The sequence below is a fragment of the Sprattus sprattus genome, assembly GCF_963457725.1.
Source record: "Sprattus sprattus genome assembly, chromosome: 21".
Lineage (NCBI taxonomy): Eukaryota > Metazoa > Chordata > Actinopteri > Clupeiformes > Clupeidae > Sprattus > Sprattus sprattus.
The window spans coordinates 17330808-17352208 of record NC_137919.1 but is presented as its reverse complement, the minus strand read 5'-3'; the positions used below and the strand labels follow the sequence as shown (position 1 = coordinate 17352208).

Sequence of the window (21401 nt, the reverse complement as noted above, 5' to 3'; positions counted from 1 at the left end):
TGCGCCAGGTGTATAGGGCGATTGAGGTTCGCCGTAGTCAAGACCTTCGGGAGAAAGGCGGAGTTTGGCCACAGGGTAACCCCTGAGCCGTCCGAGCTCCATCTCAAGCAGGAACTGCTCACGGACAGTGCGTGGAGCTCCCCGACGCGCTTCGCCGATGTGATGGCGAGGAGGAAGGCCGTCTTAAGTGAGACCCACTTCAGCTCTGCCTGAGCTAGGGGTTCAAAGGGAGGTAAGCCCAAGGCCTCAAGCACAAGGTGCAGATCCCATGCCGGAGTGCGCTGTGCTCGTTGGGGGCGCAGCCGCAAGGCGCCCCTCAGAAAAAGGGACACCAGCCTGTGGCTTCCCACTGTTCCATTGTCCACCCGAGCATGCCGGGAGGATATAGCTGCCACATACACCCTCAGGGTAGCCGGGGACCGGCCCCCACCCAGGAGAGACTGGAGGAACTCAAGGACAATCAGGACCCCGCAATGCACGGGGTCCTCGCCCCTGCCCGAACACCACGCAGAAAACAGCTGCCACCTGTTTTCATACTGCGCCCGGGTAGAGGGTGCCCGGGCATTCAGTACGGTATTGCGGACAACGTCTGAACACTCTGTCAGCAGTGGGTTGGGCCCTGCAGTGGCCAGAAGGGGGCTACCAGCAGCAGCCTGTGGCCGTGCTGGAGCACCCTCTGCAGAGTTGGAAAAACCAACGGGATTGGCGGGAACGCGTAGAGGAGACCCTCTGGCCAATCGTGGGCAAGAGCATCCTGGCCAAGAGGGCTGCCCCCCTCTGTCCAGGTGAACCAGAGGGGACAGTGGGTGGATTCCTCTGAGGCAAAGAGATCCACCCCTGCCCTGCCAAAGACATCCCAGATGTTGAGGACCACCTCTGGGTGAAGCCGCCACTCGCCCGGCGGGGGCTTGCCACGGGAGAGAAAATCTGCATCCTGGTTGCGTTCCCCGGGCAGATACATTGCCCTCAGGCTGGCTAGACGTGGTGCCGTCCACAGCAGGAGGTCCTGGGATGCCCGCAACAGCCGTGCAGACCTGGTTCCCCCCTGGTGGTTGATGTGAGAGATGGCTGAAACATTGTCCGACCGCACAAGCACGTGTCGGCCTTTCAAGAAGGGCATAAAGGCCTGTAATGCCCTGTGCACAGCCCGCAGCTCCAGAACATTGATGTGCTCTGAGCGGTCCTGAGCAGGCCACTGCCCCTGGGCTGTCCGGCTCTGCCACACAGCGCCCCACCCCGAGAGGGAAGCATCTGTGGTGATGGTCTCCCGCCGGGACGCAATAGAGCCCATGGGCATGCCCTGGAGGATGAACGATCTCTTCCTCCATGGAGCCAGAGCCAGGAGGCAACAGGGTGCCACCCTGAGTCTCCTGTGTCGGTGCCTCTCGGCATCCAAATGAAAGCTGTGAAGCCACCGCTGGAGGGGGCGTAATGACAGCAGGCCTAGAGGAACCACAGCAGCCGCTGCGGTCAACTTCCCCAGAAGGCGCAGAAACACTATGTAGCGCAGCTGCCTGCCTTCCCAAACCCAGGGAAGCAGGTGCAGGATGTCGTCCACTCGCCGGCACGACGGGCAAGCCCTCATGGCGACTGAATCTAGGGCAACCCCAAGAAAGACTGTGGTCTGTGACGGGACCAGGCAGCTCTTTGTAAAGTTCACCCTGAGGCCCAGACGGGCCACATGGGCAAGGAGGTTCGTCGTATCCAGGGCCACCTGAGATCGGGACGGGGCACAGAGGAGCCAGTAGTCCAGGTAGGGCAAGATTTTCATGCCCTGCGACTGAAGGGGTGAGAGGGCTGCAGCCACACACCTGGTGAAGGCACGTGGAGAAAGGGAAAGGCCAAACGGGAGCACTCTGAACTGGAAGTGATGCCCCTGAAACGCAAACCGCAGAAACCGTCTGTGGTGTGGCGATATGGGTACGTGAAAGTAGGCATCCTTGAGGTCTACCGACGTAAACCAGTCCCCCCTGGTTATTGCCCGCAGGACCTCTGCCGTGCTCAACATGTGGAACCTCAGGAACCTGTTGAGGCCCCTCAGGTCGAGGATTGGACGGAGTCCGCCGTCTTTCTTCGCCACAAGAAAGTAGGTCGAGTAGAACCCCCCGGGTTGTGTCAGGGGGTCTACCCGCTCGATGGCACCCTTGTCCAGAAGGACGGACAACTCCTGGGTAAGGGCTTGGGCTTTTGCCGGGTCCTTTATGGTGGTCATTTTGACCCGGCCATGGGCTGGGGGCCGGCGTCGGAACTGAAGGTGGTAGCCGTGGGTTAAGGTGGAAAGCACCCACGGGTCCCTGCTGGAAGCAGCCCAGTAACTGAGCTGCTGCTGGGAAAAAGCTCCGACGGCCGGCCCGTGAGCCTCAGCGCCTGGCCCCCCCGCCCCTAGGTCTGGGGGGACGAGGGGCTGGGAATTTAGCCTGAGGTTGGCCCGAGGGCTGTTGCCCGGGGAACTGAAAGGCCCCCGCCCGCTGCTGGACAGGCTGCGGGCGTTGGGCCCCGTAGTAACCCCCTGAGTAGGGCTGTGACCGCGGGCTGCGCCGCGGGGCAGCAGCAGCCCCCCTAGGTCTACTAGAAGGAGGCGGCCCCCTCCTCCGAAGGCCAGACAGCTCCTCCCGAGTCTTCCCTGCCTGGACAGTGCGCTGAAGCGCCTCCAGGGCAGCGGGCCCGAACAGCTCCCCTGGTTCCACCGGCACTGTGAGGAGGGTCCTCTTACACACCTCTGTAAAAGGAGACTGTGCCAGCCACACCTGACGGCGAGCCTGGACGAGGGTGGACATAACCCGTCCCAATTCTCTGGACATCAGTCCAAACGCCTGAAGCGAAGCGTCGCTCAGGCTTTGGACTGAAGGGTCTACATAGGCGTCCTGTAGGGATGCTGACAGGGCGAGGACTAAGTGGGACATAGTGTTCCCTATGCGCCCCATGCGTGCCGCTGCACCATAGGCCTTCTTGAGGAGGTCGTCCGTAACCCGGCACTGGGGACGAGGACACCTCGCATTCGGCCTCAGCGTCTCATCAGGCGAGAGAATGAGGGCAGCTATGGTCGGGTCAACCGCCGGCATCTCACCCAACCCGTGGCTGGGTGCATCCTGCATGGCAGCCAGGGCCCGGCCGTCGTTTGTCAGGCGAGAGAGGGCTCTGGAATCCCTCCAACACGCCTTTAACTCCCCCAGATATTCCTCTGATGGGGGTACTAGTAGTCCGGCGGGGGCTGGGCCGGAGCCGGCTGAGCTCCTGGAACGTCCAGCTGTAGGCGGGCCAGGGCCACACGAATGGTGGCCTCCATTGAGCAGTCCCCAGAGCTGGCAGAGCTGTGGGCTGAGTAGAGGGAGCCTACCTCTGAGGCATGGGAGGGTGCACCCTGTAGGGTCCCATCCGCCACATATTCTGTAAACTCCGAGGCTGATGCCACCATGGATAGCGCATCCTCCTCTGGCTCGGGGGCTGCTGCCGTAGCAGCACGCCTAGAGACGGCTGTCGTCCCCGCGCTGCTCCTGCCCTGGCAGGCCAGACGGAGGGACCTCAGAGAATCGACCTTTGCTGCCCGCTGGCCCCCCCTGGAGGCAACCCCGGGCCTCGCCTGCTTCCTAGCAGTGGGGCCCACTGTCTCAGCGGCCCGACGTTTACGTCGGATCGGCAGGGCCTGGCTGACTCGCTGGGCGGGGGTCAGCTGTTCAGCCGACTCGGTGAGGCCCAACAGCTGCTCCGCCCCGGCTAATCTAGCCTCTCTTACTGCCCATGGCACTTAGCTGCAATTCATGCAGGGGTCATCTGAGAGCCCTGCTCTCAGGTGCTCGACCCCGAGACAAGAGGGGCACCTATCATGGCCATCCTCCGCCTGCAGAGGGGCCATGCAGGCCCCGCAGGAGTGGTCGCCCACCATAGACATGGGGACAACCGGAACAGATATACTATTAATCACACCTAAGCTGGGAGCGGGGAGCGAAAGCACTACCTTCACCAGAAAAGGGGAATCGCCACACTTAATGGGGCTATGTGCACAATCTATGCCAGGAGAGGGAAGCAGGGACTACTCACCATCACCGACAAAAACTTTATAAAACACACCTGAGCTGGGAGCGGGGAGCGAAAGCACTACCTTCACCAGAAAAGGGGAATCGCCACACTTAATGGGGCTATGTGCACAATCTATGCCAGGAGAGGGAAGCAGGGACTACTCACCATCACCGACAAAAACTTTATAAAACACACCTGAGCTGGGAGCGGGGAGCGAAAGCACTACCTTCACCAGAAAAGGGGAATCGCCACACTTAATGGGGCTATGCGCAGAATCTATGCCAGGAAAGGGAAGCAGGGACTACTCACCGTCACCGACAATACTTTATAAAACACGCCACACTTAATGGGGCTATGCGCATAATCTATGCCAGGAGAGGGAAGCAGGGACTACTCACCATCACTGACAAAAAAATTAAGAAAACCTGCAGGGAATACAAGGCCTTCTTTAATGAATGAATCTGAAGTGAATTCAGCTGAATTTTACCATCAGGCAAGCAACCTCAACACAAATGAATGAATGGTGGGAGAGGGGGGCGAACACAGCCGTCACCACGATTATCTACACAAAAATTCCCCTAGGGAATTTGTTACTGCGCTAGTAACGTAGTAAACTGTAACAAAAAATGAATGAACGGTGGGAGAGGGGGCGAGAACACAGCCGTCACCACGATTATCAAACACAAAATTCCCCTAGGGAATTGTTACTGCGCTAGTAACGTAGTAAACTGTATAAAAAAATGAATGAACGGTGGGAGAGGGGGCGAGAACACAGCCGTCACCACGATTATCAAACACAAAAATTCCCCTAGGGAATTGTTACCGTCAGCACGGCAACAGCTGGCTGGGCAACGTAATTCAACTGCCTAAGTGGTGGGAAGGGCGAAGACGCTACTTGACCACGAGAACAGAATAACTACGGCCTCGCATACCAATTGACACGCGCAGGCGATGCCAATAGCTGCAACCAGCAATTTTAAGAAGAGAACCAAGGTACTTATCCGACAGTCGGTGCGGCCTCTGGAGGGCGAAAGTTCACAGCTCTGACAGAGTCGCGAGGCCACCAGCACAGACAGGATTAGCACCTAATTCAAAGTTTTAGCTTCCTTAGCTCTTTAACGAACACCAACTATCTGCGTAGCGAGAAGATGAAAGGAGCTGTTTCCCTGACCCCACCGGAAGATATAGACTCTCCGGGGGTCATTGGGGTCACGTCGTGACAATGTTGGCATACACTCGACCTGCGCGTGCGCGAGATGGAACATCCAGTGCTGAAAGCACCGTCTAGCGGTCAGTAAGGATGAAATAGAAATATGTTTTCATGCACAGGGTGGATCTTGGCTCCTCAAAGATCAACCCCTACCCATTGACGGCATAATTCATGTTCCTTCTCATCCTCCAGTGCTTCCTTTACATGTGCCATCATTGCCAATCAGACATTATGACTGAAGTGAAAATTGAATTCAGTTTCTACCAACTCTGGAGTGGAAGTCTGAGTAAGCACTGATCTAACAGTTCCCAAAGTTTAATGTATCTTTCTTGTGTGTTTAATTTCCTGCAGTTTTCAAATAGGTTACATTCTCTATATGCCTCAGATCAAGGTAGTGCTTACATCCAGTAGAGAAACCTGTCAAGAAATTGCCAATATTGTCGTGGCACTATCGTTTTATTAAGGCCAGGGCCGGATTAACAATTTTCTGTGCCCTGGGCAACAAGGCCCCCCCCCGCCGCCACCAAACAATCGTAAAGTCGCTATCATCAGAACTTGGTGGCTTGATGAGTACTTATTGAATGTTTCAATTGTCTTGACAGCAAATAGCTAGGTAGGCCTTAACTTAAAACCATAGAACATTTTAAAAATGCAAAAATGTGAAATTATCACCAGCCATGAAGCAGGCAATTAGTGTGTTTTTAGTCAAAATAAACCATTGGCTACACTGTTGCATGTAATTTCAAAGTCAAGATCATGTTTATTGTATCACAATTCAACATTTGATGTTGATTACTTCACTACTATATATCCTTATTATTTTATTTAAACAAATGGACCTTACAACTGGCCTCCCTTAAAGACTGAACTCATGACTACACAAACAATTATGAGGCCTAATGACCTAGGCTATCTTTACTTTTAAAACTTCTCTCATTAACACACAATTCCAGTAACCATTCCAACCAATAACTAGTTCCAGCAGTAACAATTAACACACTAGAATTCATACACACATATATATTATATCAATTCATATACATATATATATATATATATATATATATATATATATATTATATCAATTCATATACATATACATTATATCAATTCATATACACATATATATCATATCAATTCATATACACAGCCTAATTATTTACTCACATTAAAACACATATTACTAACTCAAACAAGTAATGCCTCACAACTGTCCATTTTTCAACACTGAACTCATGAAGAAACAAACAATTAAATGATTAGGCCTAATGACCTATCTTAGCTTTTAAAACTTCTCACATCAACACATACAGTTAATTATGTTCTCCATAGAAGATTACTCAGTGGCCTTCCTTCTAGACTTCAAATATGCAAACTGGTGCACAATATCTTCAAAATCAATTCCCTCAACAACTTCATTTTCTATGGACAGTAGCCTAAAGAAAGGGCAGAAAGTCTTGCCTGTGTCATAGTGGTTCTTAATGCATTTTTAACTCGTTTTAAAACAGAAAACGACCTCACCCTCACTATTTGAGACGGGCAGAGTTAAAAACATTTTAAGTGCAACATATATATTTGGAAATGTTGTTTTAAGGCCATTTGTTTCAAGAATCTGCAATATTTTAACAGGGGAAGTCTCACTCGGCACAAAGTGTGTGAACTGCATGAGCTCGTCTGCTAAGGACGCATCTAGTTAGCTTGCTAGTTTTGGAACAGAACTACTTATTGCAGTTGAAAATGATTACCTGCTCCTCCGTTTTGAGACACTCCCTCTCATTAAGGCTTGGTGTGTGTGTATATGTGTTTGTGTCTCATAAAGTACAGTTTATAAATATGTATAAACACAAACACACACTCAACAAAGCATTGTCGTGATGCTATCATAAACGTGGCTTAATTATCCTTGTAGAGCTCTGTCGGTACAGCCTCCAGCCGCGTCAGCAGAACGTTCTTGGTTGGAACGTCATCCCCCTCAGGTATCGAGTTCAGATTTCGTTTTCACGCAGTCATTTGAAAGGACATTGACTCACAGACACACGCCTCTGAACAGGGAGCACTTTACGTTTTGGTTTCAAGTTTTCTGGTGAGGTCTGGAAGTGAGCGAAACTCCTTCGCCCTCTTTCAACGAACGGCCAGTGATCCAGCTTGTTTGTTTCACTGTCTGAATAGAAGGCTACGCTGGTGGTGACTGGGGCAGGATGGCAGCCGTGAAAGCCCTTCATAAATGGTGTAAGATCCAGTGCGAGGGCTACCAGGATGTAGTCATCACAAACATGACGACCTCATTTCGGGACGGTCTCGCCTTCTGTGCGGTCATTCATAAGCACCGGCCAGATTTAATGTGAGTTGCCTCGACAAACCGGTTACTCGAGCCGTGCGCCTTGGGGCGCCGGTTAAAGTTCGTGCTTGATGAAAACAAGCCGGCTGTTTAGTAAGTCAGGTTCCGAACCGAACAGTCGGTATTGCTGTCATCATGTATTGACGTGTTGATGTTTGTCTAGAGACGTACACGTTGCTAGCTAACTTCACAATGTAATCTACACAAAACAGCAACTTAAAATTGAACAGAGTTGCAAGAGAGAACATTGTGATTGCACACATGATTTAGTTGATCTAAGATTTCATGAAAGATGACTTACATAAGTGTATCTCTATCTCTCCCTGTGTGTTTAGAGACTTTGACTCTTTGCGGAAGGAGAACATTTATCAGAACAACCACTTGGTGAGTAATTAGCTTAGATTACACTGAGGTCACAGCTGGTTCTGGGTCAGTCTTGACTCTTGTGGGAAGAGATGGGGTGGGGGGGATAACAACAAAAAGAGAGAGAGAGGGAAAGAGGCCACTGGTTCTGGGATTCTGATCCAGGTGGTCAGTAATTAGTTTGATCTGTGGTCGCCTCTAACAGTTGATCTGGGGTCAGTCTTGGTTCCTGTGTGACCAGACTTAGCCTACCTTGACTAAACAATATGCAACAATTTGCCACTTTTTGAGGTATGGTTTTATAGGCAACTAGTGTTGGTATTGGTACCATCCTCTAATTCATTTCCCACTAGCCATCCTGGCCCTATGTAGTTCTGTATACCGGGCTGGAATACCCTGCAAAAATGGAAGAAAAGCTTTCACAGCATGACAATGCCAGCTATACTGCCAAAATACACCAGTTAGTGTGTTTGCAAGCTTCTATCAGTGTCAAGTGGGCTGTTGGTAGTGTTTTCAAGTTTTTTTGGTTTTAGGTAGTTAGCTTGATACTTTTGGAACAAGCTCCTTATTGCTGCTTTAAGCTGCTGATCCTGGGTACGTTTTGACTGTGACCTGAGGGTCATTTGTAGTCAGATGGGGTTACCAAAAGCACACCACTACCAGTTGGTGAGAGTTAGTTTTCCAAGAAAAACTGCATAGAAAAAGAAGCAGTACATGGAACTGGGCAGGAACCCACAAAAATGAAAGTGGCAAGGCAGTGTCATATTGCAACCAGCAGCCTCAATCTAGGAAAGTGTTATATTTTATCTGATGTGTGTGCGTGTGAACTCTTGCAGGGTTCCCCCATCTATAGGGTCAGGTCAAGGCTTGTCTTAACGGCTGCCGATCGTGTGTGTGTGTGAACTGTTGATGTTGGCTTAGTTGGCTATTGTTAAGAACAATCCCAGACAGGAAGTGTGTGTGTGTGTGTGTGAGAAAGAGATAATTAATATGAATATGTTTGGAGTAGCAAATGTTTGTATGTATCTATATTTGTGCTGCCCCTTTAATTTGATGTTTTTACAACCCTGTGTGTGTGTGTGTGTGTGTGTGTGTGTGTGTGTGTGTGTGTGTGTGTGTGTGTGTGTGTGTGTGTGTGTGTGTGTGTGTGTGTGTGTGTGTGTGTGTGTTAGGCATTTTGTGTGGCTGAGGAGCAGTTGGGTATTCCTGCCCTGTTGGATGCAGAGGACATGGTGAGCACACACACACACACACACACACACACACACACACACAGAGCCTCTTATTCTGACAGCCTGGTCCAGTCTTATTGTATTTATAGTTGCAACATTTTAAGTTGTTTAATCTTGGAACTGATTGACTCTTCCTGTGTGTGTGTGTGTGTGTGTGTGTGTGTGTGTGTGTGTGTGTGTGTGTGTGTGTGTGTGTGTGTGTGCGTGCACACACTTCTGTGTGTGTGTGTGTGTGTGTGTGTGTGTGTGTGGGCGCGTGCACACGTGTGTGTGTGTGTGTGTGTGTGTGTGTGTGTGTGTGTTTGTTCACCCACTTCTCTGTGTGTGTGTGTGTGCTTCTGTGTGTAGTTGGGGGTATGGCAGGCATCAAGAGGCCTGCTGAAAACTATGGCGATCAGCCCTCAGGGAAGAAGAACCAACCAATCACAGCCAAGACCTACTCTCCAGATGCCCCATCAACACAGAACCAGCTAATCACAGCTAAGACATACACTCCGGCTACCCCGCCCACACCAAGCCAGGTAGCACCCACTTCTTGTCATGCACTCACACACACACTCACTCACTCACTCACTCACTCACACACACACTCTGGCTACCCCGCCCACACCAAGCCAGGTAGCACTCACTCACATACATACACCCACTCACTCACTCACTCGCATACACCCACTCACTCACTCACTCACTCACTCACTCCGGCTACCCCGCCCACACCAAGCCAGGTAGCACTCACTCACATACATACACCCACTCACTCACTCTCTCACATACACCCACTCACTCTCTCACATACACTCACTCACTCTCTCACATACACTCACCCACCTACTCACACTCACACTCACACACTCACTCACTCGTTTCCCATAACAACCACCAGAAATAGAGAATTTATCAGTAGAGAAACCTATTGTGTTTGACTCGGAGCACAGTGAACAAGACTCGACCTTACCACCTATATTCATTTGTGGAGTAAAACTGAATGGGTCCTAAGAGTTTCTTGTTAGTGTCTGTTTATTGTAGTTGCTAGCAAAACTAGCTTTTTAAAAAAAAAAAATTGTTACTGTTAAAGTTTTTATGATGTCAAAAGATGCTCTCAACTGAACAGCGTTTTTCATTAAGGAAAATATGCTATATTTGTACCCAGGCATACACACACGCCCACTCAAACACAGACACTACTCAACACACACAGACGAGTTCCTATTTCGTCACACTTAAAGTATCAGGGTTTGAACAAACACAATGGCACACCACATAAACACACACTCACACTCTCACACACACACACACACACACACACACACACACACATACACACACACACACACACACACACACACACACATACACGCACGCACACACTCTCAAACACACATACACACACATACACGCACGCACGCACACACTCTCAAACACACATACACACACAGGCACAAAGGTTTTGAACAAAGACAACAGAACATGGGCAATGACTCAGACTTATGTTCTTTATTCCAGCATAGTCTCTTGGGGTGTGAACCAAGAGAGAGTACGTTTTTGTGTGTGTGTGTGTGTGTGTGTGTGTGTGTGTGTGTGTGTGTGTGTGTGTGTGTGTGTGTGTGTGTGTGTGTGTGTGTGTGTGTCTGTGTGTTCCAGAGAGAAGTGTTGTCTGAGCGCACCAATAAGACTGGCGCGCTAAGCAGCAGCTGCAGTGTCTGCAACAAACACGTCCACCTGGTACAGCGTCACCTAGTGGAGGGGAGCCTCTACCACAGAAACTGCTTCAAGTAAGATACACACACACTCTGTCTACCTAGTACAAGGGAGCTTGTGCCACAGCTATTGCTTCATCTAATAAAGAGACACACACCTACTGTACATGCTCTTTTCTTTATTTCTCTTTCACTTTCACTAACCCCACTGGTTTACATATTAACACAATACCTACCACCCTCTTGATATTTACACAAGAATTACCACCCTCTACACTGCAAAAATGCTTTTCTAACCTAGTGTTATTGCTCTTATATTGAGATGAAAAAATCTAGTTGGTCTTGTTTCTAGCTAAATTGTACTTACCTAGTGCTTTCTTGGTAAGGTTATTTTTGCCTATTTCAAGCAAATATTACTTATTACTTAATTTGCTTGTTTTAAGCAGGATTTTGCTTAAAACAAGCAAATTTGGCTGCCAGTGCGTTAAGCAAATTTGGCTTGTTAAGATTTCTTAAAATAAGTAATATTTGCTTGAAATAGGCAAAAATAACCTTACCAAGAAAGCACTAGGTAAGTACAATTTAGCTAGAAACAAGACCAACTAGATTTTTTCATCTCAATATAAGAGTAATAACACTAGGTTAGAAAAGCATTTTTGCAGTGTATATATATTAACACAATACGTACCACCCTGTACATATTAACACAATACTTACCACCCTGTACATATTAACACAATACCTAACACCAATGTTCCCTCTAAGCTTTTTCAGACCACGCTCATTTTTCAGACCGTACAAACGATTTTTAGGGTTTAAAAATCTGAGCATCAAAGCGGATGTATGCTAGGTAATAAACATTTAAAATACTGACATGTCTGACAACCAAGCCGGATGTGCGTTAGAATGTTTACATACAAAGTATCCTTTAGCTCTCTTGCCGGGCTCTGCTCCAGCAGTTATAGGCTATCATGGCGAAAAGAAAGGCAGAGCAGGTGCCCCAGAAAAAGGTCTGCCTAACTGCCTGTTTAAATACATGAGCGGCTAGATTAAATAGTCCAAACTGACACAGGTAGGATAAAACTTTCAGACATATTTACATAATATACTTGGACGCAAACGCAAAAAGAGTTCGCTCAAAAACAGTGCAGTGAAAAAAAGTGACATTATTCTGTTTGTCCTTAAAGTTGTGAGCACTTGGATGCCCGCTTCCCTGTAAAATGAGCTGAGTGGGCTGCCTTTGAGCCGGACACGTTGGATCGTGCAGTTAGTGAATTTGATCATGGGCTGAATGACGTACCAATCTGGCGAAAAGGTTCGAAGCGCTTCTGGAGGAAGTATAATATGTGGTCCCGGGACGCATTTGTCAACAATACAACGAATTCAAGTTCATGGTTTATGAAAAAAGGTGGTCGCTGAAAAGTGAGCATTTTCCAGATCTGGTACAACTTCTGACATTTGTGGCACAGTCCAAGCATTTAGCGCCGACTGTGAACGCGGTTTCAGTCTAATTAATGCCACTAAGATAAAATCGTGAGGCGAGAAGATTCGAGGTAGAAATTTCCAATGTTTTCATTAAGACCTATTAGGCCTCATTCAAAGTGATCTTGATAATTGCAACAACATTTTGATATATGTTTAGTCAGAAAGATGTGTCTTCCATAGGCCTGCAGACAAAATGAACCAGACAGCCAGATAGGCCTCAATGTAATTCAAATGACATGTTTTGTAGCTTAGTTTGTTGCAAACCACTCCAGTTATTAAATTATTTATAAAGGCTACCTTTAGGAAAAATTACACCATAAGGCCTAAAAAAAAATTAGTTTTGGTTCCGGTTTCCGACCGACCCTGTCAATTTATGTGCGACCCAATTTATTTTATGAGCTTGGGGAAGAAAAAAAAACCCACAAATACATTTATTTTTTAGGCAGACTATAATTACGTTTTTGTACAGCACCTCTTCAGCCTGTACAAGGATGAGCGCATTCTCTCGTAAAAACAACGACTTCACGTGAGATCTGCATGCAGACGACTGGATCGGTAGCGCTTGTTATATGGTTGCTGGAGAAAGATGGATATAAGCGTGGTCTCCATTGTTTGCCCATGCAATAGCGTGACAAAAAAAATTTGTTAGATTGGGTATGAAATCTAAAAGACCCACGATTACCAAAGCAGTATTCTTTATCTCCCTTTAATGTGCATTCATCAATTTCCATTACATGACGATGCATGTGATCGTATATGTGTGTCTGCAATGAGAATAGGGACTAATTAGCACTGCACTGAATTACTTTAACATGAGTTATTGCTAAACGATAACAATTATTGCACAACTAATATTACTCGATACATAGAATAGTGGACATTACACTAGGCAACATGAATCTTATTCATAGCTAATCCAGCAGGACGAACCCATCTTTATTACAGCGAATCAACATCAGAACATAACTAAATCTCCGCTTAGCTTTTCTAACTGCTACTAATAGCAACGTGCACGCATAATACACTACCTATCACAGTCGTAACTTCATGAAACCCTTACTTTCATTATGCACGCACACAATGCCTCACAATGATGATTTAAGCATTCAGCTCATTGAGCGTGACAGTCACTCATTTCGGTCTTTAATCACGCACTCCAACCACACATCGTATTTCTCACGCTGAAAAAAACAACTCTAGGCTGTTTAATGTGCCGCAGCGCTCAAACATGACCTGGCCGCGCTGCCCTCACCATGGAGGAATCAAGCACGTCTCCCCAAACTCCCTCGAGTTCTGCCGTGAGGTCGGAATAGCCAATCAGAAAAAATATGTATCTTTTGTATCTGGGTAAGATTTAATCCAGCAACCAATGGAAATAAAGCATCCTGGAATGACTTGACTGCAGTTAGAGAATATTTCCCAGATAATAAGCAACAGTTTTTAATGAGTGTTTGTAGCCAACACAGTTTTAGGCTACAGCCTGCCTTTTTACTATAGCTTTGACTATATATATAGACTAGCTTTGAATATATATAGCCTATAATTCTAACGAATATTAGGCAGCCCTTAATATTCAATGATGTTATTGTCATTATTTTTTGTAAATGTGTTTGCTTGAACAGTCTATTCAGATTCCAAGGTTTCTTAACACCTGGTGGAGTTGTGAATTGCGAGCTCATTAGTCATACTAGCATAAATATCCTGGCCATGGTTGCATTAATCATTGCATCTGTCTTTCAAAGATGTCAGGTAAAAAACAAATGAGCATAAACACATTAGGGGAGGAGATGGTGGAAGAGGAAGAAACAGTGCAGGTGGAGGAGAAAGAGACTACGGGTGGTGGAGGAGGAGATGGTGGATGAGATGGTGGAAGAAACAGTGAAGGAGATGGCTAGAACAAAAGGGAGAAAAGTCCAGGAGCAGCCACCTACAAGACCTCTTTTGATAGTGAAGTGAATGGACCTCTAAATGGCCATTTATTACTGTAGGAAGCTCCAGCTCATAATAGTGGTGCTCTATCTGCCGCCAAGAGAACTCCTGTGCCCATCAAGGTGTGTGGGATGTCATAATTCTCTCTCTCTCTCTCAAATCGAATACATACTTTGAAATTGGTCGAATTGTCAGTGCAATGTGTCAAATCTTTTCTGCAAGTCTGAGCAATTATTATTAACAACAACAAAACACTAATAATAATATGGGGGGGGGGGGTCTGTGGGCATACAGCAGGGGCAGAGCGGGTGGAATACGGCGGGCCGGGGCGTGGTCGGGGGAATATGTCACTCTTGCCTGTCTTCAAAACTTGAGAGCCCTGTATAAGGCACATAGTAGCTATGGTCAACTACTTTGCCACTGAATTGGACGAACTTGTCATTATTCACTGAAAACTTAACTGAGCAGACTGGCAATGTCGCTATCAACAGAGTTTTTCATACAGTTAACGTGCGGGAAGGCATTTTACGGCTGGTCTCTTGATTCTCCGCCATCTGCCAAATGTGTGTGTGTGTGTGTGTAACATGCTGGGAGTATCCATTGCTGCTGTTAAAAAAAAAAAAAAAATCTACCACTCGCTGCCACTGGAAAAATAAAATAAAAAAATAAAATAAAATAAATTCCCTACCTACCCATGACCTCAACTGACAACCAACAGGAACCAAACCTTTTTTTTTTTTAGGCCTAATTACTTTAGTTTAAAGCACTGCATTAGCATTTTTCTTTCAATGAAGTTCCACTTAAATGTTAGCCTGACGATGTCATACTCATAATTCTAGTCAGAATATGAGTCTGATACTGATCCATTGGGCTGTGATTATGGGGCGTGTTTCAATGAGCCAGGGGGAAAAAATGCCTCTTCGCTCAATTGGATACCTAGAACCAATCAGAGCAACGTAGTATGACCATCTGATATAGGGCCAATAGTTTTCCGCGTCAAAAAAAAGCAAATTCCGTGTCACGGTTTTTGATGATTCCGTGTTTCCGCGTCAGAAAAAAAAAACAGCCGTAAAATGCCTTTCTGCACGTTAACTGTATGAAAAACTCTGTTGATAGTGATGTTGCCTAGCAACGCTGTTTGCGTGCCTGCAGCTCTCTCAGTTTAGATAGTGAGAGTTTGGTTTGTCGCCAAGTAGTTGACCGTACTGTGCCTTATACATTTCCAATGCTTAAATCATCATTGTTCAACCTGTATGTGAGGCATTATGTGCATACCCAATGAAAGTAAGGGTTTTCATTAAGTTGCTACTGTGATAGATCGTGTATTAAATACCAAATTTTGGGCTACCTGCTAGTGTTAGCATGCATGCTAAGCGGAGATTTAGCTAACGTTCTGTTCTTATGTTGATACGCTGTAATAAAGATGGGTTCAATCCTGTTGAGATTTCGACTGGGTGAGATATGAATGAGATCCATGTTGCCGTAGTGTAATGTCCACGTTTATATGTATCTAGTAATATTAGTTGTGTTATTGTTATTGTGTAGCAATAACTCATGTTAATGTAATTCAGTGCAGTGCTAATTAGTCCCCATAAAAAAGACTGCTTTGGTAACTCAGTGATTAATACATGCCCTTCTTAGATTGTTGTTTGCCAGCCATCAACAGAACAGAAGACTTAACATTTATTATTTTAATGCGATTGGGAAGATGAGCAAATTAACGTGACTACCGTTGAAAAAGGGGGCGTGGCCGGAGTTCAGTGCAGACGTGACATTTTCTGACTGCTTTTGTTCTTTAATTAATGTTTGTTCATTGTTGCAATCGTTGTTGTGTTTATTTGAAAGAAATTCAGTCTTACAGGGTAAAATGCAGGGGGTTTTGGGCGATTTTGATGCACAAAATTATGTTTCCGTTTGAAAAGTTGCAATTCCGTTTTCAAGATGGTCCATTCCGCGTATTCCGTCCGTTTTCTGTTTTCGCGGAAAACTATTGACCCTACTGATACATTAACACTTCCAACCCAGAGGGCTTTTTTTGACTCTGTTAGGTAGTCTGCCATGCCTGATATTTGTGTATATTTCACCTAACTAAAAACCATTAGGCAAAAGTGGAATTTATGATTATATTCTAGAACAACTCAGCAATAATAAAATGAGAGTAAAAGAAATGTAGTAAAAAAAGTTTTTTATTAAAATGAAATCTAAAGACACTAAAATTAACTCTAGCTTTAGAGGTGCTCAGACTTTTTACAAAAAACACATTGTGAATATTTTGGAAGTTTTCTTTTTTACTCTGAACCTTGTAAACATATGTGTTTGCTCCACATAGGTGAGTTTAGCATTCAGAAAGTGTGTGTGATTTCTACACTAATTATAAGAATTTTACAAGGTGACACTTTTTTCCACCTAGACCCCTATGCATATTGATGAAAGAGGTGTAAACTGCCCTGTGAGTGCCCCTCCCCAGTATGGCTCACCTGTCAATGGCCCTGGACTGTCATTGTGGCTATCTCTCCCCCACAACCATCAGCTTTGAAAGTACATACAAGAAATTGCAAACAAGCTTGGTGCATATAAGAAGGTGAATTTAATAAGGTGCATAAAAGTAAAAGCATAGTAGGTACATAAAATAAGGTGCATAAAAGTAAGTACATAGTTAGATAAAGGTACATAAAGGTAGGCACATAAAATATGGTACATAAAGGTAGGTGCTGAGGAGGGGAGTCATCAGGCCCAGGAGGCTCCTTCTGATCCATCTAACAAACAGAATCAAAAATGACGAATCAATCTGCAGGTCTGTCAGTCAGGAATCAACAAAAATAAACACACAGATGAACATTTCACCAACCAGGGACATGTCACCTGTGTGTCGGTTTGCCTGTTGCATGTTGCGGTAAGTAATGAGTGCAGAGTATAAGAGATGGTGTTTCTCCTCCAGTAGTCAGAAATGTGATCCAGCTTGATCATGCACATGTAGAAAACCAGTCCAATGTATCTGTAGAATTCAGCAGCTCCAACATCCACCCATTTGTACTTTACACCTCTGGCAATGCTCCTAGCAGCTTGCTTGTTGGTGTTCTGGCAGAGGGTTTCCACAGCATCCTCTGAAAAGAACAACTTGAAGAGGTCTAGAGGAGTGTGGTTGTCTGCTGCATTTCAGCACCCTTGCAGGAAAAAACCTCAGTGCTGATGGAGTTGCATCATTGTCACCCTCTGACTTCCATGACGACAGATCTGGGTTAGGCTGACAGCGTGCTCTCTTCCTTGGCGGTGTAGGTGCATTGTTCTCCAAGTTACTGTAATAAAGTAAAATCAAATTAACTGTTGCTCTTTCATTTTATGTTCGACCATTGTAACACATATCACTTTAGCTCTCTAACGACACCAGTTTCGATCACAAACACCTCCTAGTTTCGATTCACACCTACCATACGCGTCATAATAACACTAACGACTACCCACAGTAGTATGACACGTTTTTAGCGATTGCAATTTACATCATCCGATATAGTCACCATGTAGTTCTATGTTTTACTAATCTCAGAACAGACAACAATCGTTTATATGTGTAGCCTTTTATCATTTACCCAACTCTGTTAATTCAATAAGTTTTCTACTGTACAATAGTCTTAGCGACATAAAGTGATTTAATCGCTCTGCAAATAGTAGCATACTAAACATTCCATTCAACTCAGAGCATACCGACGTGCATTTTACTCGCTATAACAGTTAGACACGTTTGCATTTTTACATCAATGGCTGCAATATAGTCACCAAGTATGTTTAACTTATATCAGCACAGACAACCATCTCGAAACGTCAACAACAATCGTTGATATAGCCTCACATCATTAACGCCACTCTGAGAATTATATTCTACCATACAATAGTCTTAGAAGCATAAAGTAATTTATTCACTATGCAAACAGTAGCATACTAAAATATTTCGTTCAACTCAGAGGAGCATTTTACTCCCTATAAGTTAATCAACAGCATTCATTACAAGAGCTAGGTGAACAAATAAACAAATAAAACTTACTCAACAGGGATATCCTCAACGGGGTCAAGACGAAGCTCAAAGTGCATGTGTTCATCTTCCATATCGTCATCGCTCTCATCCGAGGATGTGGTTTCCTCCTCGCTGACTAGGTCCTCTTGAATTTGGCGCAAGGCTTCGGCAGCAGAGAAGGAGTTCGCCATCATGTATCTCTTCAGTCCAAATGTAAACATCCTTACATGCTGCCTTGCTTATACGGAAAAATGGGGCGTTTTCTCACGTTTTACTGCAACGTCATTACCCAATAGCGATCGGAGATTTACCATGATCTTATCATATGAATAGCCCTAATCTGCTAATGGGTGGGCAATCACCGGTTGCTTATACACTCTGAGAGAGAAATATGCAAGGCTTTACCTGTATTCTCCTTACAAAGTACTCATTCATTTGTTTGTTTCGAACTGGATATATTTGAAAACTAGAAGATTCAAGCTTTCTCAGGGTGTTAGTTTTATGTTTGGAGGACAAAAACTCGCGGAGATTTTACATTCTATTAATAGAAATACCACCAAACGCCCCACGGGCGCAAACCGTTTTGGAAGGGTTAAAACTTTAACCTGATCCCGTAGGAAGGACGGCAAAAACATCTTTTCGATCGACAAATGCCTTGATCACGTTTCTCTGTTCCTCTTTCAAAATGAATGCGCTGTGAATATCTGTTGAGATATGCCTGCCTGTGTAAGCGTTAGCAATGACCTAACAATAATTGTCTAGAGCGCTTCAGTTAAGACATACAATCCTCGGCAACATTCGTGTTGCACATATACAACTAACCGAGTCAATAGACATAAAAAAGTCGTGTAGATAGCATAATTTACATAAAATATGTCCCACTTACAAGCCGGATACGCCGCCATCTTGGGAGGATTTCGAATCTACCGCTTGATCATCTGTCCATCATCGTATAAAGCCCGCCCTGACAATTTGATTGGTCCGGTGTTATCCGTCCGATGAAACTTTCTCCCAACTAGCTCAGAGCCAGACCAAATCTCCCTGACCAAATATTTTGTGGGGGGGGTTTGGGCTGGTATCCGCGGAAAAAATCAAGAGACCACTTCAAAATTATCAGTTTTTCTGGTTTAACTATATATTGGTATGTGTTAAAGTAAAATGTACATTTTTGTTTTATTCTATATCCTACTGGCAACATTCCTACCAAATTTCAAATAAAAATATTGTCATTTAGAGCATTTATTTTCAGAAAAATGACAATTGGTCAAAATAGCAAAAAAGATGCAGTGTCTTCAGATCTCGAATAATGCAAAGAAAACAAGCTCATATTCATTTTCAGAGTTCAGAGCTCATATTCATTTTTAAACTACACAATATTAATGTTTTAACTTAGGAAGAGTTCAGAAATCAATATTTGGTGGAATAACCTTGATTTAAAATCACAACTTTCATGTGTTTTGGCATGCTCTCCACCAGTCCTTCACATTGCCATTGGGTGACTTTATGCTACTCCTGGCGCAAAAATTCAAGCAGCTTGGCTTCTTTTCATTTCTTGTGACCATCCATCTTCCTCTTGATCACATTTCAGAGTTTTTTAATGGGATTCAGGTCTCGGAATTGGGCTAGCCATGACAGGGTCCTGATCTGGTGGTCCTTCATCCACACCTTTACTGGCCTGGCTGTGTGGCATGGAGCATTGCCCTGCTGGATAAAACACTCCTCAGAGTTGGGGAACATTGTCAGAGCAAAAGGAAGCAAGTTTTTCTTCCGGGACAACGTTGTACTTTGCCTGGCTGAGGTTTGTAAAAGACCATAAGGATTGAACCAAAGCGGACTGGAGGTTCTTCTAAGTTCGTCTTCTCTGATGAGTCCAATTTTCAGATTTGCCCAACACATGGTCGTCTGATGGTTAGACGGAGACCTGGAGAGGCCTACAAGCCACAGAGTCTTGCACCTACTGTGAAATTTGGTGGAGGATCGGGGGTGATCTGGGGGTGCCTCAGCAAGGCTGGAATGGGGCAGATTTGTCTTTGTGAAGGACGCATGAATCAAGCGAGGTACAAAGTTTTCCTGGAAGACAATATTTGTATTTGAAATTTGGTAGGAATGTTGCCAGGAGTTTATAGAATGAAACAAAAATGAACATTTAACTCAAACACATACCAATAAATAGTTAAACCAGAAAAACTGATAATTTTGAAGTGGTCTCTTAATTTTTTCCGCGGCTGTATATCATTATCATTCATAACCTTTGAACCAGTCATAACCTCCCTAAACCTTATTCATTTTTAACCAAAGATCCTTTAGGTTCAACTAAACGGACTGGTAAAACACCATCATTAAAATGTTCAAGTCAAAGTCCAGCCATTATAAAGGATATCGAATATATATTAACCTTGTAGACATATTGATGCATTTGCTGTCATCTCTTTGGAAACCTATGGCTAACCGGGCACGTGGTCATTTTCGTCAGGTCGCGTGGTTTACAAATTGCTCACAGTGCTGAAATGTGCGCTCAGAATAAAAAATATTTGCTCAGTGCTGAAAAAAATTTGAGGGAACATTACCTACCACCTCTACATATTAACACATTACTTAACACCTGTAAGATAATTTCATAGGTAGTTCAGTTCAGTATAGGTTTATTAAGAATAGGTACAATCTTTGAGCAGCAGTCTGCATACCAGAGTGGGGTAGCAAGCCTGTACGGGTCATGTGCCTGTATGAATGGCATCACATATAGTCTGACAAAACAACACAGTCACAGCATAGGCCTCACATGTATTCTGCTCAAGAAAGGTTAGGTCACTGCCAATTGACCTATCGCTAAGCCCCGCCCCCCATTGTGACAGTTGCTAAATCGGACACTTTATCAGAGCTGACTAGAGTTTACAATGGCAGCTATCAGTGACAAAACTATATCCCAAGAGGCTCTAGACAACTTTTGGAGACAAAAGGACCTAATTTCGCCTAGAAGCCTTCAAAAGGGACTTAATTATGCAGTGGAGGGATATGTATACAATTTAAAACTCGATATGGTGGATAACAAGCTTAAATTTGAGGCGAGAATTTACAGAGCTCAATGCAAGAGGGAGAAGCCTCAACTCACGGTCATCGCGAT

At 45.2% G+C, this 21401-nt stretch overlaps 1 pseudogene across 1 annotated transcript in view; it reads left to right on the top strand.

Moving 5' to 3' along the window:
• The first annotated feature begins 7425 nt into the window (after window positions 1-7425).
• The window catches only part of LOC308382138 (MICAL-like protein 2), a 72307-nt pseudogene continuing 58331 nt past the window's right edge, over window positions 7426-21401 (top strand). The window contains exons 1-5 of the transcript in view: window positions 7426-7568; window positions 7901-7949; window positions 9101-9164; window positions 9509-9681; window positions 10802-10932. The product of the transcript in view is annotated as an MICAL-like protein 2 (transcript). The remainder of the gene's footprint in view (window positions 7569-7900; window positions 7950-9100; window positions 9165-9508; window positions 9682-10801; window positions 10933-21401) is intronic.